The 25,441-nt window shown below is 44.8% G+C and overlaps 1 protein-coding gene across 7 annotated transcripts in view; it reads left to right on the top strand.

Moving 5' to 3' along the window:
- Positions 1-25,441, top strand: part of EIF4G3 (eukaryotic translation initiation factor 4 gamma 3) — a 3,593,176-nt gene that overhangs the window by 3,158,372 nt on the left and 409,363 nt on the right. The gene's annotated exons all lie outside the window — the stretch shown is intronic.

The following is a 25,441-nucleotide window of genomic DNA, read 5'->3' as shown; positions in this document are numbered from 1 at the left end:
GAAGAAATTGTTCAAAAGATAAGGAAAAGACTATGGAAACTGTTGTTGGACAACAAAAATGAGGTGATTAAGATATGTTTGGTCCAGCTTGTTCTTTATGTAGGCCATGCTTGTATGTATCAACTGAGAGCAGATATGGAATTATACAAAAAAAAAATTACATTTTTTTTTCTATTGGGATAATTAGTGTGCAGTGGGAAAACTTATACTGACAAAAGAAAGTGTGGTCTGGGACTGTTACACTTGCTGGCGTACTCCAAATAGGAGGACATGATGGGCATACTGTCTGATGAGCCAGAGATATGACCACAAGTGGGCATTTGGGCAGGTTTAGGGAAGAAATATAGAGAGCTTCCCATACGCTGGAATGAACTTCCTATCTATATCAAACAAAGCTCCTCATTAGCACTGTTCAAGAAAAATCTTGATGAGCGGATGGGAAATAGGAAATTCACCCTGGGGATCACCTCTGTGGCACTGCTCAACAGGGGCACAGGAAAATAATTTTCTTGGGTGGCGAAAGCCAGGGTATCGTTTGGCTAGGCTTATATAGGCCCTAGGGCCAATGGCCTAGTACCTACCTATGAACCTATTACAACCTTGTGTAGTTACAAATGTTAAGCATGTATTCTGATTAAAGAAGGTAAATCTTGGAAAAACACAATTACACCTGTAGGTTGTACTATATATAGTAATAAGAAAGAGACAAAAGCTTAATGAGTGTTTGGAAATGGGAACAGAAAAGTGAGATTTCGTGAGCTGATGGTAAAGGGGTATGAAGTTACAGAATTAGCTGAAGTTAGACAAAACTTGTGGGCTATTGAATTCAGATCAACTTGTGTATATATACGTTCATAGGAGATTGCTAGGCTAATGGCTTAAGGGCCCTTACAAGCCTAGCAAATATAACCGACTTTTACCCAATTGGCCCTTGGGGGCATAGGGTGGCATGGATTTGTGGCTGTGCCTTGAGTATCTTACAGATTTAACCTGTCCATAAGGGACATAGTTGCTACTCCAGGTGTGAATTTGCGATTCTCCATCCATTGTGATTGAAGAAGGCCAGAGAAGGGCTCTGCTTAATGTGAATATGAAGCCTTTTCCAAAGAAGAAATCTCTGAGATGCATCTGTCTCTTCAGTATGTTTTGTTTGAGTCAAAGTTTAGATCCCTAGATCAGGTTACCCTTATGCTGTTTAACTTGTGGTGTGTAACAGCTCCATCAGGGCTGGATTTGTCAGCGTCTTTTAGGTCAGGCCTAGGTCACCCTTTAATAGTTAGGATACAGAGTAAATTTATTTATTTATTGTATATTTGTTTACTGGGAATGTCCGTTTAGACAACAAGTCCATTTTCAGCAGAGGCCCGCAGATAAAATTTCCAAGACATACAGAGAATAAAATCTAAACAAATTTACATAGTATTTCCAAAAAAGTACGGTTTATGGAATTTTTACAGAATAGAAAAAAAAAACAGATTAGTAGTTCAAGATTGCAATTAGAAGATACAAAAACCACACAAGCATAACAGTTTGAGCAGATAGCTCTATATACAGTATTTAGTTGTCTTCTTCTTTCAGCTTCTCCCAGTTAGGGGTCGCCACAGCGGATCACCTGTCCACTCATGATTGGCAGTGGAGTTTTACGGTGTCAAGTTGCCAGCCTGGCGCCCAGCCTTCCACAAAAGGCACACACACACACCTAGGGCCAATTTATAGTGTCCAATCCACCTACAGCATGTCTTTGGGATGTGGGAGGAAACCTACGCGACCATAGGGAGGACATGCAGACTCTGCACAGAAGGCAACCCAGCTGAGGATCGAACCGGAGAACCTCTTGCTGTGAGGTGGCCATGCTAACCGCTGCACCACTGCAGCTGCCCTTATACAGTATTGGCCAGTATATACAAGTTTGAACTTAAGGTAAGGAAACTGTGTCGTAAGAATGAAGAAGAAACTAGAAGAGTTGTCATTTAGTTAGGATACCATCTGGTGAGTTTGGAATAATTTAGTGATGAAGTAATTTAGGTAGCTTGGTTTAGTCATAGTAATTTGGCCAGTCTGTTAGGTGACTTGGTTTATTCTAATTTAGTTATTTAGCCAGGTTCAGTACACGGACAGATCCATGTAGCAGATAGGTGGGCTTTTAGTAGTTTTTTTAATTGGACTGTTAGTGTTACATTTAATGTCTAAAGGTAGGATGTTCCAGGCTTTGGAGACACTAAAAGAGTAGAGGGATTCTCCAGCATGGTGTTTGCTTTTTGTTATTTTTAATAGTGCCTTACTCTGCTAGAGAGAAGAGTCCATTTATTAGGGTAGTGAGCTAGTAAGTTGTTTAGGGACAGTGTTTTTTCAGGCCGGTTTATTATTTAGTGAGCCATTTTGAGCTGTTTGTATTTTAGTAGCGAGGGGAGTTCAAGCCCTGAGATTTTGATAGAGTGGCAATGGTGGGATCTATAGTTAGCACCCTTAGCAAACTTTGCTGTTTTATTATAACAAGTTTAAAACAAAGAGAAGGTCACACCGAAAAAACAATCAGAAAAAAAATAAATGAAAACTCTAGCCAGACTAGAACTTCCAATGAGTGACCTCCCAAACCTGTAACAGAGGCACATGGGATATATGCAAATGACCCTTATGAACATCAGGTGTTTCAGCTATATGGCGATTCTGATTGTCCATGACTTTTATTGGGAGGTCAGTCATTGGAAGTTCTAGTTTGGCTGGAGTTTTCATTTATTTTTTTCTGATTGTTTTTTCAGTGTGACCTTCTAACTCTTAGTTTTAATTTGTTAGTTGGGATATTTTGCAGTCACCCTAGTGATAATGGACATCAGCTGGGTATGACAACCTTGTGTTTCTTATACTTAGTCAAACACTCTGCTTATGCTATGCTGACGAGGTCATAACAAGGCCGAAATATGCATATCCATAGCTAGTGGGGTTTGGCTTTATTGGCCTGAAATTGTCAATTAAAACGACTTCAAATGTAAAAGTCATGGGCAGTCAGAATTGCCATATAGCTGAAATACCTGATGTTCATAAGGGTCATTTGCATATATCCCATGTACCTCTGTTACAGGATTTTTGGGAGGTCACTCATAACAAGTTTCTAGCTTTGTTATATCTGATTTTCTTAGGTTGGTAAGGATAGGTGATGTGTAAAGTAATTTTGAAATAAGGTGGGATGTTCTTCATATTTCACTGTTATAGTCATCACATTTGGGTTATATCTCTGCCAGGGTAGCCCACGGTCGGCCCGAATACCAGAGGCTTAGTATTCCTCCGTTGGTTGCCATTGATCCAGGATTGACGTTGGGTTGTCAGTGGTATAAAATAAGGCAGCCGACACCATTACGTCAGTCTTTCTTGACGAGGAGCCTGAAGCAGATCGCACGAGTGTCAGTCGGCCGCTACCTAAGTTTTTCATTTCCGAACTGAAGTTGTAGTCTTCTAAAGCTAAATACCCCGTTGGGGATCCTTTTTTCTTGCTCTAACCGATGTCAGAAAAAGTTAACAATTGTCTTGCCTGTGGAAAGCAAATACCACACCAAGACTTTCATTTTTACTGCATCACTTGCTTAGGCCCAGATCACGACGTCCCCTGCTGTCGCTTTTGTGCTTTGTTCAACGCCAGAACTATACATCGTCAGGCCCTTATTGTAGCTAGATATTTTTGCTCTCTGTCCTCGAATTCCAATATGGCTTTGGTAAGTCATCCGACAGCAGATCTTCCGAAAAAACGTAAGGATAAAGACAGAGATGGACCATACAGGTCCAAAACTGCTGACGCTTCCGTTAAGCTAGTCGTCAGTTCTCCAGTCCTTAGTGAGGCACTTTTGCAGCCCCTGATGCCCGCTTCTGTGGATTTGCAGGCTGCTACTGAGACCCTTTCGGAGTCTGGTATGCCGTGAGACTCATCGACTAAGGATCCTGCGGATGTCTCTACCTTGGATGGGTCTGGAGCCACTGAGCAGGCACCAACTTCTGAGGAAGTACTTCACGCTACCGATTCTCGACTCAGATGACTTCTTTCGCATCTACCATTCTTTGGAAAACTACCGAGTTTCTGAGGCCCGGGGTACGAACCACACCCAAGAAACCAGCGACCCAATCTCAGGCATCTGCTTCATTGCCTCAGTCTCAGATGCTTAAAATGGCTGAAGACCTTATGCTTATCAGGGGAAGCCAGGCCACCGCTTCCAAAACAAATAGATTTGTCCCCAGTAGTTTTATCTGAACAGGAGTCCGATGACTCTGATGCATCTGAATATGAAGATATGCAACCCTTCTCTGCTTATGAGTATTTTGATGAGAAGGAATCCATCCCTTCAGCCTCTCCACCCAAGGACTTTTCCTTTGGGGAAACCCTACATACTTTGAGGGTAGTCCTGACATTCCCATTGAAAATGCTCCCTTAGTCAAAAAAGAGACTCCGGGAATTCTTAGATCTTCCACAGTACAAACCTCTGGCCATTCCTCCTGTCCTGGATGTTGTGGATGATGTTTTTATGGAATCCAATTTGACTCCTGACACCCTCCCTCCTGCTCCCAGGAAACCAGACAGATACTGTAGAATCCCTGACTTACAAATTTCTTTTAAAAAAATGCCACTGCTGACCCCAAGGTTCTCTCTCAAGGACCTAAAGGAATTAAAGCAACTTCTGCTAAGAATTCCACCCCCTCAAATAGGGATTCCCGAGCATTAGACAGATGGGGTAAAAAAGTAAATTGTTAGTTCCATATGCTGAAATATCAGCAACATACCGTGGAACTCCTCAAACAAAAAATATCTTCTTTTCCTGCTTGTGCAGAAGATAGAGTTACAAGAGTTAATGCATTCTGCAAGTCAAGTAACTAAGCACACCTTACAATGTGGTTTTGACGCTCTAGAAGCATCTTGCAGGGCAGCAGTCACTGGTTCTGTCCTTAGAAGGCATGCTTAGCTTAAGGAACAGCCCTTACCAGACCGTGGCAAATCCAAATTATTGGATGCACCATTGCACAAAGGCAACTTTTTTGGCACCAAGGAGGTCTTAAAGAAAGATGAAAAAGTTAAATGTATGCAGACAGACTTCTTGCAGGTCCAGCCACCGAGGTTCAGTAAGCATTGCCCCTCCAAGCACTGGTCTTTTGCTGTCCCCTCCAGGTCAGCTCAGCCCAAACCCTGGGGAAAAAGGACCCCCAGACAGCCCCAGGGAATGCAGAGATCTAAGCAATGGAGTTCCTCCTCTTCAAAACCAGAGAGTGCTAAGCCACTCCCTCATGGTAAGAATTCACAATGACTATACACTTCCACCCCCTCCCACTGCCCACCTGCTCTTGTCCCTGGGAGGAAAACTCTCCTCCCAAGCAAGCACCTGGGTCACCATTATCAATGACCGCTGGGTCCTCAACATAGTGTCCCAGGGATACATATTTTATTTCCACACTTAACCAAACCCAAAAGGGTTCCCAGATCTTCCCCCAAACCAGTGGGCCGAGGCCAGAAAGCAAGTCATTTCCCTGCTTTCTATGAGGGCAATAGAACATGTTCCGGTTTCTACTCCAGACTCGTCCTGGTACCTAGAAAAGAGGGCACCTGGTGCCCCATCCTCGATCTATCCATTCTAAACACCTTTCTGGTGATAACAAAATTCAGAATATTCACCCTCCAGCAGCTTCTATGTATGCTCTCCAAGGATGCTTGGTTAGCCACCCTAGACCTAAAAGAGGCCTACCTACACATCCCAATAAGGGAATCATGCAGGAAATATCTACGTTTCAGGGCAGGATCACTGCACTTTCAGTTCTCTGTGCTTCCCTTTGGCTTATCCACTGCTCCCAGAGTTTTCACAAAATGGCTCGCGCCATTGCTTTTTGCAGACAAATATTCAAATTTACTCATACTTACGACGACTGCCTGATTCAGGCAGACAGTCAGGAAAAGCTGCTAAAGCACCTGACCTTTGTAAAGGTCCTACTGACCTCACTGGGGTATACTATCAACGAAAAGAAATCCAAATTAGTACCCACCCAAAAAATTGTATTTCTGGGAGCAAGCCTGGACACAGCATCCCAGATGACATTCCTTACAGCAGAAAAACAAATCTACCTGACAGCCTACTTCTCTCAACTAGCCAGCAGAACCCAGTTATCCACAAGGAAACTCCTGCAAGCTCTAGGGTTTATGGCTTCTTGCATTCTACTCATTCCATGTGCCGCACTGCATATGAGGAAACTACAGTGGTACCTAAAAAGCCTTTGGTGTCAACACTCCCAAGACCTGGAAACTCTTATACCAATGATACCTTGTTTAAGGAAAGATATTCTTTGGTGGGCACCAGCACGCTACCACAACAAGGAACTACCCTTCTCACAACCCCACGCCGCCCAGACCCTCACCACAGACTCATCAGACTGTACCTGGGGTGCACACCTGGACAGCAGGTGCATTCAGGGCCATTGAGGCTCAAATCAAATACATCTGCATGTCAACCAAAAAGAGATGTTAGCTGTTCATCAAGCTCGGACAGCTTTCAGGCCTCCACTCTCCCCGGGGCCTCTACTGATCAAGACAGACAACACCGTTGTGATGTGGCATATCAACATACAGGGAGGGACTCACTCCTACCCTCTATTGTGATGTGGCACATCATCACGCAGGGAGGGACTCACTCCTACCCTCTATTGTGGTGTGGCACATCATCACTCAGGGAGGGACTCACTCCTACCCTCTATTGTGATGTGGCACATCATCATGCAGGGAGGGACTCGCTCGTACCCTCTATTGTGATGTGGCACATCATCACGCAGGGAGGGACTCACTCCTACACTCTATTGTGATGTGGCATATCAACATGCAGGGAGGGACTCACTCGTACCCTCTGTGCAGGCTCGCCATAACCCTTTGCACACGGCCTCAGCCATGAAACTACACCTGTCAGCACAATTCCTACCAGACTCTCTAAACTCACTGGTAGACAAATTAAGCAGAAATCTTCTGGACCCACACGAGTGGCATCTAGACCGAAGAACCTTCACCCTTGTAACCCAGAAATGAGGCACCCCGAAGGTCAACCTATTTGCTTCCCACTCCAACCATCAGCTCAGCAAAGTCTGCACCAGGAACCTCAAAGCAAGGCCTGGAAAGTGGATGCTCTATCCTTCCAGTGGGTCACCCTCTCAGTCTATGCAGATGTTCTTCATCTCACATTGCTGCAGTCCTTACACTTGGGTATTCCGCTGTCCTCGGTCGGCCCGAATATCAAAGTATTAGGCTGACGTCGGTCACGGCGCTTAAGACTGACATCAGGACGTCAGGGTACAAATGCACATGACCGACGTCATATCCTCAGTCTTTTTTGCCGCATGGTCCGATGCAGAAGCAGCGTTGCAAGTGCCGTTCGGCGTTCTGAAATTTTTCGAATTCGGAGTTTCAGACCGAGTCAAAGTTGGCTAAGTACCCGTTAGAATATTTTAGTATTTTCTTGCCTCAGTGGTTTACCGGATGTCAGAAAAAGTGAATAACTGTATTTCTTGTGGGAAGCAGATACCACATAGGGATTATCATACTTTGTGTATTCCTTGTTTGGGGCCTGAGCACGACGTTGTTGGGTGTCGCTTTTGTGCTAGGTTCAATAAGCGCACTATTAGCGAAGGTTAGATTGTGCCAGGTTGGTCTTCGAAGCGGTGCAATTATAATATGCCGTCGGATGCTCCGACGCCCGCTTCTTCGAAGAAGCTCAAAGACAAAGCAGCTAAACCCAGGCAAGAAGAGTCGTCCGTACCGGACGCCGGTTCTTTAGAGGCGTCAGTGGAACCGGTGGTTCCGCCGGAGGCTTCTCTGGAGTCCCAGGGGGAGACTTTGATTTTGCAGGATGTGGCCTCTCAGGAGGCAGGTCAGGCTGAAGGGGCTTCTCAGGTTACTGTACTCCCTCCCTTCCTAGGGTGGTTAGGCCCTCTCCTTCTGTTTCCAAGGCTTCTCCCAGAGGCAGGCCAGGTTTAGCTTCTGTTGGTGTCACTCCTAGTTCAGCAGGATCTGTGCCCAAGAAGCACATGCTTAAAATGGCAGAAGATTTAATTACTTTGATTAGAGGTTCTTTGCCTCCTCCTGATAAGAGGCCTAGGGTGGAACCAGAGTTGGGGAGTTTTGAGCAGGCTTCGGCTGAAGACTTGCAGGAGTACTCTCCTTATTCTGATTCTGATGCAGATGATTCGACTCCTTCTGCTTCTCCTCCAGAGGATTTTTCTTTTCAGAGACTCTTCATTCCATGAGGGAACATTTTAAGTGGGAAGGTCAGGACTTCTCTGATTCCAGGAAAAGGCTTAGGGAATTTTTGCTTTTACCCCAGCATATGCCTTTGGCTATACCACCTGTTCTGGATGTTGTGGAAGATGTGTTTGCAGAGGCTTCACTTAATCCTGATTCTTTGCCTCCTGCTCCTGTTAAACCGGATAGGTATTACAGGGTGCCTGAGGCTCATAAATATCTTTATAAGAGTCCTAGGGCGGACCCAGAAACTGTTAGTCAGGGACCTAAGGGTGTCAAGGCCTCTGTTGTAAAAATCCGGTTCCTCCAGATAAAGAGGCCAGAGCTTTGGATAGATGGGGAAAGAAAGTCTATACTTCTTCCACCTTAGCTATGAGGGCTTTGAATTGCCAGTTTCACATGCTGAAATATCAAAACTATCTTCTTTCTCAATTGAAGTCTAAGGTAGATGCTCTGGCGGAAGGCATTGAGTGTAAAGAATTACAAGATTTGGTGCATGTCTCTGAACAGGTGGGTAAGCATTCTTTACAATGTGGTTTTGATGCTGTACAGGCCTCGTCTAGGGTGGCTGCCACTGGGTCAGTTCTTCGCAGGCACGCCTGGCTGAGGGATCAGAATTTATCTGACCATGTTAAGACAAGGATTTTGGATGCTCCTTTGCAGTCTGATGTGTTGTTTGGTTCACCTGTGGAGTCAGTCTTGAAGAAAATGGAAGACAAAGCTAAGTCTATGCAGGCTGTTAAAGATTTTTTTGCAAGTTCAGCCTCCGAAGTTTAGTAGGAATTGGCCTGCTAAGGGGTGGACGTACCCTTCTTATGATTCACAGTCTAGGGGTAGATCTAGACGTGGTAGGGGCAGAGCTCAGAGCTCCTTCAGACCTAGAACAGGGAGTTCACCTGCACAATCTTCAGGTGAGGGCAGGGGCCAGTCCTTTCGTAAACAGGCCCAATGACCTACCTTTTCAGCTGCCAGATCCTTCTTGCCTGGCAGCACCTTTGGGAGGAAGGTTGGCACTCTTCAAGGAAAATTGGAGTTTGATTACCCAAGACAGATGGGTATTGGATATCATACACCAAGGTTACAAGTTTTATTTCCATATCTTGCCTCCTTTCAAAGGCATGCCGGACGTTCCTCCTCAGCAAAGACCAGAGGCTCACAAACAAATTTCTCTGCTGCTTCAAATAGGGGCCATACAACCGGTCCCTCTGCCAGAAGTGGGCCTAGGATTTTATTCTCGCCTGTTCCTAGTACCAAAAAGGGGAACACGTGGAGACCAATTTTGGATTTATCTATCCTCAACACTTATCTGGACATTCCCAAGTTCAAAATGTTGACGTTACAACAGCTTTTACCTCTGCTGGGCAAAGATCACTAGATGGTGACTCTGGATCTCAAGGAGGCTTACCTTCATGTTCCTATCAGGCTAAGTTGCAGGAAGTATCTGCGTTTTCGGGCTGGGACTTCTCATTATCAGTTCTCTGCATTGCCCCTTGGCTTATCTACTGCGCCCAGAGGATTCACGAAGGTTCTGGCTGCAGTGATAGCTTTCTTCAGGCTAAGAGGAATACAGATCTATCCTTATTTGGACGATTGCCTGATTCTGGCCCAAGGAAAGGACAAACTTCTTCATCATTTATAATATGTGATAGCAGTGCTAAGATGCCTGGGGTATTCTGTGAACGAAATAAAGTCCAGTCTAGTACCCTCTCAGGACATGTGCTTTCTGGGTGTGAGACTGAATACAGCATGGCCTTTTTGACCCCGGACAAACAAAAGAATCTTTCTCTTTACTTCCATCAATTGTCTCATCAGTCCAGGCTGACTGCAAGGACAGTCCTTCAAGCCTTGGGGTTCATGGCATCTTGTATTCTGGTGCTTCCTAATGCCAAACTGCATATGAGGAAGCTACAATGGTATCTCAAAAATGTATGGACACAGCACTGCCAAGATATGGACACTGTCATTCAGATAATACCTTGCATTCAAAAGGAATTTTTGTGGTGGGCTCAGGAATGTCACCTAAACAAGGGACTCTCTGTGACCCGGCCAGAGGCGAGTCAGATTCTAACGACAGATGCCTCAGACAAAGCTTGGGGAGCTCATCTAAATGGAAAGTGGGTACAAGACACGTGGCCTGCCAGACTTCAACATCTACATATCAACTTGAAGGAGATGTTAGCAGTCCAATTTGCATTAATAGCTTTCAAGGATTTACTTCTTCCAGGGCAGGTGTTGGTTCTAACAGACAACACAACTGTCATGTGGTACATCAACAAGCAAGGGGGAACACATTCTTATCCTCTATGCAGACAAGCAATGATTTTGTGGGAGACTGCTCTCAGTTTACAGCTAAATCTTCAGGCAAGGTTTCTGCCGGGAGCACAGAACTCCTTAGCAGATGTGTTGAGCAGACAAATTATGGATCCCCACGAGTGGAAATTGGATCCTCATGTATTTCAGAAATTGACAGTGTTATGGGGAACTCCAGACATAGATCTGTTCGCTTCTCCACTAAACTACCAGCTGCCAAAGTTTTGCACAAAAAGGTTTCATCCCACAGCTTGGAAAGTGGATGCTCTTTATTCAATTGGAGCAATCTTCATGTGTATGCCTTTCCACCTCTGCCTCTCCTCCCAAAGGTACTCCTGAAGGTCAGACAGGACAAGCCAAAGATGATTTTAATAGCTCTAGATTGGCCTCGACAGCACTGGTACCCATTACTGAGAAGTCTGGCAGGAGCCTCCATGGCCTTTGCCTTCGATTCCACACCTGCTGTCTCAGGAGAACAGTCATTTACTCAATGTCAAACTTCACTCTCTTCACCTAACAGCCTGGCATATTCTGTTTTAAACCCTGGAGGGTCTCAGCTTCCACAGCAAGTTTTGAATGTTATTTTGGAGGCCAGAAGGCCTAGTACAAGGAAAGTGTACGCAGATAAATGGAAGAGATTTTTATTTTGGAGTACAGCAAAGGAATTTGATGTTTCTAAGCCTAATTTAAGTGTGGCTCTTCAATATCTTACTGAGTTACTGGACAAAGGTTTGTCCTTCTCTTCTATTAAGGTTCATGCTGCAGCAATTTCTGCTCACTATGACTGTGACCCACCATTGTTTTCTCATCCTTTATTTAAGCAATTCCTTAGAGGGGCAAAGAATATAAGACCCCACGTAGAGCTCCTACTCCTGCTTGGGATCTCAATTTTGTGTTGGAGAAACTCACTCTACAACCTTTTGAGCCTGCAGCTACTGCCGAGTTGAAATATTTATCATGGAAGCCTGCTTTTTTGTTGGCCATTACCTCTGCGAGAAGGGTTTCTGAATTACAGGCCCTTATGGCGGTTGAGCCTTTCTTAATTTTCCATAAGGATAGGGTATCTTTGCGTACTAATCCTTCCTTTATGCCTAAAGTGGTTTCTAGTGTGGCTTTAAACCAAACTATTCATTTGCCTACTTTTTATGCAAACCCCCAAAATAAATGGGAAAAGATTTTGCACACTTTGGATATACACAGGCAGTTGCGATATTATTTGAGCAGAACTAAAGGGTTCAGGCAGTCTCAGCAGTTATTTGTTTCATTTGCTTTGGGTTCTCAGGGCAAGCCTGTGTCAAAACAAACTATTTCTAAGTGGATTGGGTTTTGTATTGCTTTCTGTTATTCCCATCATGGTAAGGAGATTCCAGCTGGGATTAGGCCTCATTCCACTAGGGCTACTGCCACTTCTACAGCTTTTTTAAGGGGGGTGGCAACTAAAGATATTTTGGAGGCGGCTACTTGGAGTTCAGTGCATACTTTCTCTAAGCATTACCACCTTCCACTTTACTCTAAATCTAGGGCTGGTTTTGCCACTGCAATTTTACAGAGCATTTTGGCAGCTCCTACTGCTTTATAGTTTTGCCATCCTCCCTTACCTCTGCTTTGGGATTCTACCCAAGTGTAAGGACTGCAGCAATGTGAGATGAAGAACATAGTACAGTTTTGTACCTACCATAAATGTAGATGTTCAAGATCCACATTGCTGCAGTCCAATACCCTCCTCCTTCCCTCTGTAGTTAGAGGCGGTTGTGTGGTTTGGGTTGTAAATATTGTGGATATTGTATATATTGTACATATGATTAGTGCAAGGGTAGTTGGTTGTTTTTTGCTGTCTTTTGGTTTTGACCTTTCTTTTTAGGGTCTTCTGACATCTGGGGCAAGAAAAGACTGAGGATATGACGTCGGTCATGCGCATTTGTACCCTGACGTCCTGATGTCAGTCTTAAGCGCCGTGACCGACGTCAGCCTAATACTTTGATATTCGGGCCGACCGAGGACAGCGGACTACCCAAGTGTAAGGACTGCAGCAATGTGGATCTTCGAACATCTACATTTATGGTAGGTACAAAACTGTACTTTCCCCCTCTACCACTCATAAGGGTACTGCTCAAAGTAAGGGAGGAAAAACTGAGGACAATCCTGATTGCCCCAGACTGGCCATGGCAGCACTGGTACCCACTGCTGTGCAGCCTGTCACCCCTGCCACCATGGCATCTCCCTCAGATCCTAACACTCCTGACCCAGAGGAATGGAGAATTCATGCATCCCCAATTGCAGACCCTCAGTCTGGCAGCCTGGCTTTTTCCCTGACCACTGCACAAGCTGTCAATCTAAGAAAACAAGTTCTAGATGTTACACGTGAGGCCAGACGTCTTAGCACTAGAAAGTCTTATGCTGACAAGTGGAAAATGTTTTGCACCTGGATCTAGGCTAAGGGAGCCGGAATGGCACAGCCCTCCGTACCTCTTATCCTGGATTACCTGGCTGACCTACTACACTGGGGTCTATCCTTCTCTTCTATTAAAATTAATTCCTCTGCCATCTCTGCTCATTTCAGCACAGAGCCACCTCTTTTCTCCCACCCTCTCATCAAACAGTTCCTTAGAGGAGCTAACAACTTGAGGCCACCCAGAAGAGCACCTACCCCAGCTTGGGACCTTAACTTTGTGTTGGAAAAGCTCACTCTGCCCCCCATTGAACCAGCAGCTTCAGCAAAGTTGAAGTTCCTCTCTTGGAAGATGCCCTTGCTTCTGGCCATCACTTCAGCTAGAAGAGTATCCGAGCTACAAGCAGTAATGGCTGTAGAGCCCTTCATCATTTTCCATGCTGACATGGTCTCCCTCAGGGCTAACCCATCCTTCATGCCAAAAGTGGTGTCCAGTGTGGCTCTCAACCAATTCATTTATTTGCCCACCTTTTTCGCTAACCCACAAAACAAGGGGGAAAGGATTCTGCACTCTCTAGATGTGCACAGACAGGTCAGATTCTACCTAGACAGGACTAAATCACTTAGAAAGACTGATCAATTGTTAGTCAGCTTTGCTGCAGGAGAAGAGGGCAAGGCCATATCCAAACAAACCGTTTCCAAATGGATAGCACACTGCATCCATTTCTGCTACAAGCAGCACGGGAAACCTCCCTCCAAAGGGGTCAGGACACATTCTGCCAGAGCAACCTCCACCTTTGCAGCTTTCCTCAGCGGGGTCCCCACCAGGGACATCCTGGAGGTTGCAACATGGACATCTGTTCATACCTTCACCAAGCATTACCACCTGCCTATCTTCTCCAAATCCAGGGTAGGCTTTGCCACTGCAGCCTTGCAGGGCATCCTAGCCCAACCCCCAGTCGTCTTGACTGCCTCCACCGTTTTCTTCAGCTTTGGGAATCAACCCAAATGTGATGACTGCAACAGTGAAACACGAAGAACATAGTACAGTTGTGTACACTTACCATAAATGTAGATGTTCGAGTGGTATTCACTGTTGTAGTCCTGGTTTTCCTCCCTCCGTCCTCTTTGTCTGTCTCTCGCTCTCTCTCTTTACAAGGATTTTTTGATAATTACTTTCTACTGGTGGTTTTGTTCCACCATAACCTAGCTCCTTCTTGGTGGCTCCTGACCGGGCAAGAAAAACTGATGTAATGGCGTTGGCTGCCTTACTTTATACCACTGACAACCTGACGTCAGTCCTGGAGCGATGACAACCGATGCAGAAATACTAAGCCTCTGGTATTCGGGCCGACTGAGGAATACCCTGGCAGGGATAAGCCAAATGTGATGACTGCAACAGTGAATACACTCTAACATCTACATTTGTGGTAAGTTTACACAACTGTACTATGTTCTTCATATTTCACTGTTGCAGTCATCACACTTGGGTTATCCTGCCAGGCGTAGCCCTCATTCGGCCAGAATACCATTGGCTTAGTATTTCTGTGTCGGTTGCTCTCGCTCCAGGACTGACATCAGGTCATCAGTGGTATAAAATCAGGCAACTGATGCCATTACATCAGTCTTTCTTGCCAATGAGCCCAAAGCAGAAGCAGTTCACAGGAGTGCTGGTCGGCCACTACCTGAGTTTTTGTTTCCGAACTGAAGTTGAAGCCTTTTAAAGCTAAGTACCCCATTGGGGATCCTTTTTTCTTCCTCTAACCAGTGTCAGAAAAAGTTAATAATTGTCTCGTCTGTGGAAAGCAAATACCACACCGAGACTTGCATTCTTACTGCGTCACCTGTTTAGGCCCAGACCACAACGTCCCTCACTGTCGTTTTTGTGCTTTGTTCAATGCCAGAAATATATGTCGTTGGGCCCTTATTATAGCTAAATATTTTCGCGCTCAGTCCTCGTATTCCGATATGGCTTCGGTAAGCCATCCAACTACCAATCTTCCAAAAAAACATAAGGATAAAGACAGAGAGAGACCGCACATGTCCAAAACTGCTGACGACACTTCCGTTAAGCTAGTCGTCAGTTCTCCAGTCCTCAGCAAGGTGCTTTCGCAGCCCCTGATGCCCACTTCTGTGGATTCGCAGGCCACTACCCAGACCCATTCGGAGTACTGTATGCTGCAAGACTCTTCTTCGACTGAGGATCCTGCAGATGTGTCTCTACCTTGGATGGGTCCAGAGTCGCTGAGCAGGCACCGGCTTCCGAGGAAGTTCTTCGTACTACTGATACTACACGCAAACCGACTTCTTTCCCATCTTCAATTCTTTCTAAATCTACCAAGTTTCTAAGGCCCAGGGTATGAACTGCGCCTAAAAAAACGACGACCCAAGCTCAGGCACATGCTTCCATGTCTCAATCTCAAATATTTAAAATGGCGGAAGACCTTATTATGATTATTAGGGGAAGCCAGCCTACCCCTTTCAAAAGAAAGAGACTTGTCCCCTGTAGTTTTATCTGAACAGGAGTCTGATGACTGAGGTTTCTGAATATGAAGACGGGCAACCCCTCTCTGCCTATAAGGATTCTGATACAGAGGAATCCATTCTGTCTGCCTCTCCTCCAGAGGCATTTTCATTTGGTGAAACCCTACAAACCTTAAGGGTGCATTTCTAATGGGAATATCAGGACTATCCTCAGTCAAAAAAGAGACTCAGGGAATTCATAGATTTACCACAGCACAGACCTTTAGCCATTGCTCCTGTTCTGGATGTTGTGGATGATGTTTTTATGGAATCCAGTTCGACTCCTGACACCCTTCCTCTTGTTCCCAGGAAACCTGACAGGTACTACAGAGTCCTTGACTCTCACAAATTCCTTTTCAAAAATCCTACTGCTGACCCAGAGGTCATCTCCCAAGGACCAAAAGGAATTAAAGCAACCTCAGCTAAGAATCCCACACCCTTAGATAGGGATTCCCGAGCTTTAGACAGATGGGGTAAAAAAGTATACACCTCTGCAACTCTAGCTATTAGAGCACTAAATTGTCAGTTCCACATGCTGAAATATCAGCAGCATATCATGGAACTCCTCAAGCAAAAAATATCTTCCTTTCCTGCTTGTGCAGAAAATGAATTACAAAAGCTTATGCATTCTGCAAGCCAAGTTAGTAAGCACACCTTGCAATATGGCTTGCCCTAGAAGCATCTTGCAGGGCAGCAGTCACTGGTTCTGTCCTTAGAAGGCATGCTTGTCTTAAGGAACAGACCTTGCCAGACCATGTCAAATCTAAATTATTGAACGCACCATTAAACAAAGACAATTTGTTTGGCACCAAGGCAGAAGAGGTTTTAAAAAAGATAGAAATAAAAGCTAAATCTATGCAGACAGTTAAAGACTTTTTACAGGTCCAACCTCCGAGGTTCAATAGGCATTCCCCCTCCAAGCACTGGTCCTTTCTGGCCCTCTCCTGGCCAGCTCAGCCCAGACCCAGGGGAAGCAGACCCACCAGACAGCAGTCCCAGGGAATCCAGAGATCTAAGCAGTGGAGTTCCTCCATTTCAAAAAAGGGAGTGCTCTAGGGTTCATGGCCTCCTGCATTCTACTCATTCCATATACCAGACTGCATATGAGGAAATAATGGTACCTAAAAAGCCTTTGGTGTCAACACTCTCAAGACCTGGAAACTATCATACCCATGATACCCTGTTTAAGGAAAGATTTTCTTTGGTGGGCAGCAGCATGCAGCCACAACAAGGGACTTCCTTCTCACAACCCCACGCCGCCCAGACCCTAATCACAGACGGGTCCCCTTTAAAACATCTAAAACCGATAACATCTAATGTCATAACATTGAGACCAGAACATCTAAACCCCATAACATTGAATTTCATAGCATCTAACAGTACAAATCACATGAATATAACATCCCCTGCACATATAATGACATATACTGACACCAAACTACCAAACATACTTTTTTACTATGTTTCTGCAGGGGAGCTAGATATAGTGGGGTTAGGAAAGTAACTTTTTTCCACTGTAGTGCGATCTTAGTGTTGGTATATTTAATTTATGGGTGGGGGGGTGTAGGGGGGCTTGACCCCTTGCAGAAACATAGTAAAAAGTGTGTTTGGTAGTTTGTTGTCGTTATATGTGGAGGGGATGTTATTTTCTTGTGATTTGTAGTGTTAGATGTTATGAAATCCGATGTTATCGGTTTTAGATGTTTTGGGTTTTAGATTCTCTAGTCTCAGTTATATGAAATTAGATGTTATGTGGTTTATATGATTCAAAGTAGACCCCTACATATGCATCAGACTATGCCTGGGATGCACACCTGGACGGCAGGTGCATTCAGGGCCATTGGAGCCCAAATCAAATACATCTGCACATCAACCAAAAAGATATGCTAGCTGTTCAGCACGCCCTGACAGGTTTCAGATCCCTACTCTCCCTGGGGCCTCTAGTGATCAAAACAAACACCACCACAGTGATGTGGTATATCAACAAGCAGGGAGGGACTCACTCTTATCCTCTCTGCAGGCTCGCCATGACCCTTTGGCACACGGCCTCAGCCATTCAAATACACCTGCTAGCACAGTTCCTGCCAGGCTCCCTAATCTCTCTGGCAGACAACTTGAGCAGGACCCTGCTAGACCCACACGAGTGGCAGCTAGATGACAGAACCTTCAACCTTGTAACCCAGAAATGGGGCACCCCGAAGGTGGACCTCCATGGCTCCCACTCCAATCATCAGCTCAGAAAATTCTGCATCAGGGAACCTCACAGCAAGGTCTGGAAAGTGGATGCTCTATCCTTCCAATGGGTAAACCTCTCGATCTATGCATTTCCCCCTCTACCACTCATTTCAAGGGTACTGCTCAAAATAAGGAAGGAAAAACCAAGGGCAAACTTGTTTGCCCCAGACTGCCCATGCCAGCACTGGTACCCACTGCTGCGCAGCCTGTCACCCCTAACACCATGGTACCTACTTCAGATTCCAACACTCCTGACCCAGAAGAATGGAGAATTTGTGCATCCACAATTGCAGACCCTGAACCTGGCAGCCTGGCTTATTCCCTGACCTATCTTCAAGCTGCCAGCCTAAGCAAGCAAGTCCTGGATGTTATACATGAGGTCAGATGCCCCAGCACTAGAAAATCCTATGCTGACAAGTGGAAAAGGTTTTGCACCTGGATCCAGGCTAAGGGAGCTGAAACAGCGCAGCCCTCCCTTCCTCTCATCCTGAATTATCTAGCAGACCTACTACACAGGGGTCTATCCTTCTCTTCTATTAAAATTCATGCCTCTGCCATCTCTGCTAATTACAGCACAGAGCCACCTCTCTTCTCACACCCTCTTATCAAACAATTCTTAAGAGGGGCTAACAACTTAAGGCCACTTAGAAGAGCTCCTACCCCAGCTTGGGACCTTAACTTTGTGTTGGAAAAGCTCACCCTACCCCCTTTTGAGCCTGCAGCTTCAGCAGAGTTAAAATTCCTCTCTTGGAAAACAGCCTTGCTTCTGGCCATCACTTCAGCTAGAAGAGTTTCAGAGCTACAAGCACTCATGGCTGTAGAGCCCTTCATCATTTTCCATGCTGACAGAGTCTCCCTCAGGACTAAACCATCCTTCATGCCTAAAGTGGTGTCCAGTGTGGCTCTCAGCCAGTCCATTCATTTGCCCACCTTTTTCCCTAACCCACAAAACAAGGGGGAAAGGATTCTGCACTCTTTAGATGTGCACAGACAGCTCAGATTCTATCTGGATAGGACTAAATCTTTTAGAAAAACTGACCAATTGCTAGTCAGCTTTGCAGAGGGTCAGAGGGCAAGGCCATATCTAAACGATCAATCTCCAAATGGATAGCACACTGCATCCATTTCTGCTACAAACAACACGGGAAACCGCCCCCAAAGGGGATAAGGATGAATTCCACTAGGGCAACCTCCACCTCTGCAGCTTTTCTCAGAGGGGGTCCCCACCAGAGACATCCTGGAGGCTGCAATATGGTCTTCTGTTCATACCTTCACCAAGCATTACCACCTGCCTATCTTCTCCAAATCCAGGGCAGGCTTTGCCACCGCAGTCTTGCAGGGCATCCTAGCCAGCTCCCACTCTTTTTGACTGCCTCCACCCTTTTCTTCAGCTTTGGGAATCAACCCAAGTGTGACGACTGCAACAGTGAAACATGAACATAGTACAGTTGTGCAAACTTAACATAAATGTAGATGTTCGAGTGTATTCATTGTTGCAGTCCTGGTTTCCCACCCTGCATCCCCCTTGTCTCTCTCTGTCTCTTTCTTTCTTCCTCTCTCCTTACAGGGAATTTTTTGGTATTTACTTTGTACTGGTGGTGTACTTCCACCATAGCCTAGCTCCCTATTTGACAGTTGGGGCAAGAAAAACTGATGTAATGGCTTCGGCTGCCTGATTTTATACCACTGACGACCTGACGTCAGCTGTGGAGTGACAGCAACTGATGCAGAAATACTAAGCCTCTGGTATTCGGGCCGACTGAGAGCTACCCCTGACAGGATAACCCAAGTGTGATGACTGCAACAGTGAATACACTCGGAACATCTACATTTATGGTAAGTGTACACAAGTGTACTTTCTGGCAATAGTGGCTCTGGTGTCAGCTTGAGGTAGTGTTTGTTCCTTTAGAGGCACCCTAGTTTTTTGTGTACTTTTTTATGGCTTGGACTATATGAATGTCAAATAACATATTCTGGTCAATAGTGACCTCTAATAACTTAGTAGTAGAAACTGGGGTTATGATGGTTTTATTGGCTGAGATAATTTTGAATGGAGAGGAGGTGTCAGAAACTCCAGTAGGGTGAAACAGGATGAGTTTACTTTTTTGGGGGTTCAGTGTTAATTGAATTAGCCACGCTTCTATAGCCGTAAATGACTGTTGAGTTGTTTGTTCTAGTTGTTGGGGAGTAGGAGCTGCAGATATTAAGGCTGAGTCATTTGCGTACTGAGTGTGGTGTCTCTTGTGACTGTATGGAGTTTGTGAAAATGGTAGAGGAGAGGGCCAAGGATAGAATCTTGTAGGATCCCTAGAGTAATGGGTAGAACTGGGGAGAGGTCTTGTTGCCATGATACTGCTTGATGACGGCCATCCAGATAGTCTTGAAACCAGGCTATTGGTAAAGTGATAAGGCTTTTAGTCTGTCCACGTAGGACATGTTGCTTACACCCTGTATTTTCTTTGTGAGGAACCTCTAAGGTCACTCCAGCTGCTGTATGTGCCTAGTCAAGTACATACAAAATGGAGTGTTGTACTCAATTATTGATATGAGGGCTGAGTAAAGTGGAACTATAATTTAACCATTATAAGTTGTGCCACATAGAAAGATTTCCTGACCAATGTGGACACATGGCAGTCAAAGTTCAGGCTACTATCTATCTGTGTACCTAGCTCTCGCACCTCCAAGTCGGCTCTTATGGGTGTGCTATTGATGTAACTTGCAGGGGTATTTGACTTCGCAGTGGTATGATGATGCATTTTTTTGCATTTAGAATTAGCCAAAGTTCTGGGACCAATCATTTGTCTGATTCAGACCCTCCTGAAGGATGTCTTCATTGTTGGAGGATTCAGTGATTGCCCCCAGCTTGCAGTCATAAGCAGACTTTCTCATTCAGAGCCCTTCCATAGTAGCCTGGACTTCAGAGAAGTGTATTCCGAACAGGCATGCTCCCAGTAGTCAGCTCTGTGGTACACAACTAGTAACTGGCTTCACCCACTTTAATCATATGTGTTCTGTCTGTGAGCCAGTTGGCTAGTCATCTGGTGACAAAGGGATTTGTCCTTGTGTGTGATTCTTTTCTTTCTTTTTTTTTTTTTTTTTTTTTATATATATATAATCCGTGAGTGGGGAATTGTGTTGAATGCCTTGGCCAGGTTGAGGTAGGCGATATGTACTGTTTTACCTTCATTCATGGCTTAGTGACTTTCACAAAGACAACCAGATTCAGTAGGAATGACGTGCCCTTGACAAAGCCGAATTGGGTCAATTCCAGTGTTTGGAAGATTGCTGTGTTATTTATGAGGTCCATGATTATCCTTTCCATGGCCTTGCATATAAGACGAGTCAGACTTGTGGGTCTGTAATTTCCCAGGTCAGTAGATGGTCCCACTTTATGCAGAGGGATGCTTCTTGCTGCCCTCCACTCTATCAGGGGAAGACCAGTCCCAGAGGCTGTGGTTAAGTCCTAATGTGTCTTATAAGCCTTAATGTCAGCTGTTTAACAGGCAATCTGGTATATCATCAGGCCCCATTAAAGCCATCCTTTTAGCTTTAGAGAGAGCAGTGCTAAAGTGTTCTTTGGTGATTAGCAGTGGAGTGGTGGAGGGTATTTCTAGGGGAGGACTAGGAGTGAATTTGTTGGCCAGCAGATTTGCTATATCTATAACTAATTCTGCAGATTGTTGGGTGTTGCTCTTAAGATTGTGGACATAACTGAAAAATGCCTTGTGGTTATCCTTCGCTTTGGAGGCTATTTTACCTCATAGTTTGAATTCAGAGACTTGACTAGTTGCCTGATTCACTTGTTCAACCAAATGAGGGAGTTTTTGCTCTGTTGTGTACATTCTCTCTTGCTTCTCAACCAGATTTTCTTTTCTTTCTTTTTTTGGTTGCACAATCTGTTAATACTAGGGGTCCACAAGGGTGGCTTGTTTTTGTGATTTGACCTGGGTTTATTTCAGTCTGGTACTACCATTTCTATGCATTTGTTTATATGACTCTACAGGGCTTTTGTGTATTCCTCTGCATGGGTTTCTGTGTTTTCTGGATTTGGGGATGCAATATTAAAGTTGAAAAAAGATGTGCAGAGGGTTGATAGTAAATTTGCTAAATCACAAATGTATTGTGTAGTTATGACCGTAACAGAAATGACAGACCAGTAAAAGTAATAAGTAGAGCATATGAGGCCTTCTTAGGTTTGAAAATACTACACAGAATGAAATTAAAAACATCATGGAACGATTAAGTAAAGATATTACAAATTCGTAAAAGGAGAGAATCCCCAGATATGCATCTAAATCAAACAAATTTAGAATTTTTGCATGGAAATGTTTACATAAATATTTAATTTTTTCCTCTCCCCACAGCTGATCATCAGCTACCATTAGCTACTGTGCTCTTTCAATGGATAATCTGTCTCACCTTAGCCTCCCCATGGGCTCAAGCCATAACGCATCCAGGGCTGGTGAGGAGATAGAACACTAGTGCAGTGTCATACTGCTGTCTAGAAGTGGGACCTGACAGAGAACTCTAGTACAGTGTCATACTGCTGTCGAGGAGTGGGACCTGACAGAGAACTAGTGCAGCACCGTACTGCTCTTGAGAAGTGAGACCTGACAGAGAACACTAGTGCAGCTTTGTACTGCTGTTGAGAAGTGAGACCTGACAGAGAACACTAGTGCAGCATTGTACTGCTGTCGAGAAGTGGGACCTGACAGAGAACACTAGTGCAGCATTGTACTGCTGTTGAGAAGTGGGACCATTGTACTGCTGTTGAGAAGTGGGACCATTGTACTGCTGTTGAGAAGTGGGACCATTGTACTGCTGTTGAGAAGTGGGACCATCGTACTGCTGTTGAGAAGTGGGACCTGACAGAGAACACTTGTGCAGCATCGTACTGCTTTTGAGAAGTGGGACCTGACAGAGAACACTAATGCAGCATCAAGCTGCTGTCGAGAAGTGGGACCTAACAGAGAACATTAGTGCAGAGTCATACTGCTGTCGAGAAGTGGGACCTGACCAAGGACACCAGTGTAGCGTCATACTGTTGTCGAGAAGTGGGACCTGACAGAGAACACTAATGCAGCATCGTACTGCTGTCGAGAAGTGGGACCTGACAGAAAACACTAGTGCAGCATCGTACTGTTGTAGAGAAGTGGGACCGGACAGAGAACACTAGTGCAGCATCTTACTGCTGTCGAGAAGTGGGACCTGACAGAGAACACTAGTGCAGCATCGTACTGCTGTCGAGAAGTGGGGCCTGACAGAGAACACTAGTGCAGCATCGTACTGCTGTTGAGAAGTGGGACCTGACAGAGAACACTAGTGCAGCATCGTAGTGCTGTCGAGAAATGGGACCTGACAGAGAACACTAGTGCAGCATCGTACTGCTGTCGAGAAATGGGACCTGACAGAGAACACTAGTGCAGCATCGTACTGCTGTCGAGAAGTGGGACCTGACAGAGAACACTAGTGCAGCATCGTACTGCTGTCGAGAAGTGGGACCTGACAGAGAACACTAGTGCAGCATCGTACTGCTGTCGAGAAGTGGGACCTAACAGAGAACACTAGTGCAGCATCGTACTGCTGTCGAGAAGTGGGACCTGACAGAGAACACTAGTGCAGCATCGTACTGCTGTCGAGAAGTGGGACTGGACAGAGAACACTAGTGCAGCATCGTACTGCTGTCGAGAAGTGGGACCTGACAGAGAACACTAGTTATGTAGCATATAGCTTGCCAGCCTCATACTTATTCCCATTCTACCCTTGTGGCCCCTCCAGCGCCCATGTGGGAAATTAAACACTGGTCATATGTGGTGCAGTAAGGGTTAATATTTCTGTACTTTAATACTTGGAAAAAATGTTTCTGCAGACGAGGTATATGTTGGCAATGTGATTGTTCTAATATATTTTTTGGAGTGCACATTTTGGGAAAGGACAAAGTTGCTTCAGCACAGATATGAACTGAATGATATGCCAATTCTGTCGTACTTAAAATCGAGTTTAAACTTGGTATATTGATGATTTTATTGAGCAGGTGTAAAATAACATACTAAAGAAGTGAAAGCATTGTTCTGTTCATTTGTTTTTGTCTAATGTAAAAGCTGCAACAGCAGTGTTTGTCATGTCTGCTTACCGTTCAGTTAAAGGCTTTCTCCAAGCTTAATGAGAGTATTACTTTTCCGTTATGCCTCATAGATTTATTTTTCAGTTTTGTACTAGAACATTACCCCATATGCCGCGTTACCACCTCACAGGAAGAAGTTCTCCCGTTCAGTTCTGGGCTTGGCTTGGGAGTGCCTTCTGTGTGGAGTCTGCATGTCCTCCCTGTGGTTGGGTAGCGTTCGAAAGACATGCGTGCATAAATGGGCGCGGCTTCGTTGAAGGTTGGCCGTCGAGCTGGCACCTCGGCGTTTCATAAAAAAATCTACTGCCAATCATTAGCAGACTGGAGTTCCGCTGTGGCGACCCCTTACCGGGAAAAAGCCGAAAGACCAACAACAACAACTAGAACATTACCCCACCAGATTCAAAGTAGCAAGGACCACCCATACCCTGCCCACTATGTTTCCCTGTAATTGCCAGTCTTACTGTGAATAAACATGACCTACCCAATGCCACCAAATAGAATATGGAAAACAGTGTAGTTGAAGGTATGCACTGCTGCAAGTGCGCGTTATCTATTCTACATAACAGCATACACCTAAATTATTTGTAGTCCTCTGTGCAGGAAAGCACATGGTAGATCTCTCTACTTGTATTGCTTTAATTATTACTGTTTCTTAGCTGTTTGACATCCAGTATTTATTTGTGGTGACACTCACTGTATGACAAAGACTTTTCCATGTCATTCTGTTGGTGTGCAGATAGTATTTTTCAAAATGTGATTTTATTTGTCATGTCTGACTTATTTTGGGGGACAGTGGATTATGGAAACTAAGATAAGAAAGGTACAAACCTGGAACCGTAACATTTAACGTACAGTTCCAGTTGTTAACACTCCCACATACCTCTCAGTCTTTTAACGCCCAAAATCTGAACAAATCAAATGGGGGGCAAACTACCAAATATTGGGTGAGAATTTAAGTACAGCATTTATAAACTTAGAAAGTTGCTAGCTTTTTTATGTTAGCATGCATTTCAACAGAATGCAAACTGTGAAACTAAAATGTGTGTCATTATTTACTGAAGTCCATGTTCAGTAAGAAAGGTGGGGGGTGCTTGCCCCCCTGCAAAAGCAATTTAAAGTGCAACTTTAGGATGGGTGTGTAACGTACTGCGTACATACTGCCCTTCGGTCCTACTAATATTTGAACCTGTCCTTACATCTCTTAATTAAAGGACATGTAATAACTAGCTTGGAATGGCCGTATTTCAAGAATGGCAACATTGTGTCTTCTGTATATCGAAAAATTAAAAATAAAAATTTGGGGGGGGGGCGGTAATAAATGGTCACAGATGGAATATTCAGAATGAATGTTCAACAGGTCGCGTGATAATCTGCATGGCTTTGTCACTCAGCCATATTTTGCATGCAACCTCACATGGGCTTGCCCCGTCAATCATGCAGGCCACACCCTTTCCTGTGCGAAAATCGCAGTGGGATAATGTTCTAATACAAAGCCCCTTTTTCTTTTGTATCTGTTTTGAATACTTGTGTTCCGCTCCTGACTGCTTATTTGTCACATTCCTACCACTGTTGTTCTGGTTGTTACTTTTTCAGATGTCTTACTCCTGAA

Source organism: Protopterus annectens, chromosome 2.part1, assembly GCF_019279795.1.
Source record: "Protopterus annectens isolate FY-2018-M chromosome 2.part1, PAN1.0, whole genome shotgun sequence".
In the NCBI taxonomy this organism is placed as follows: Eukaryota; Metazoa; Chordata; order Ceratodontiformes; family Protopteridae; genus Protopterus; species Protopterus annectens.
Note: the sequence above shows the minus strand (reverse complement) of the source record. Positions and strands in the feature narration are given on the sequence as shown.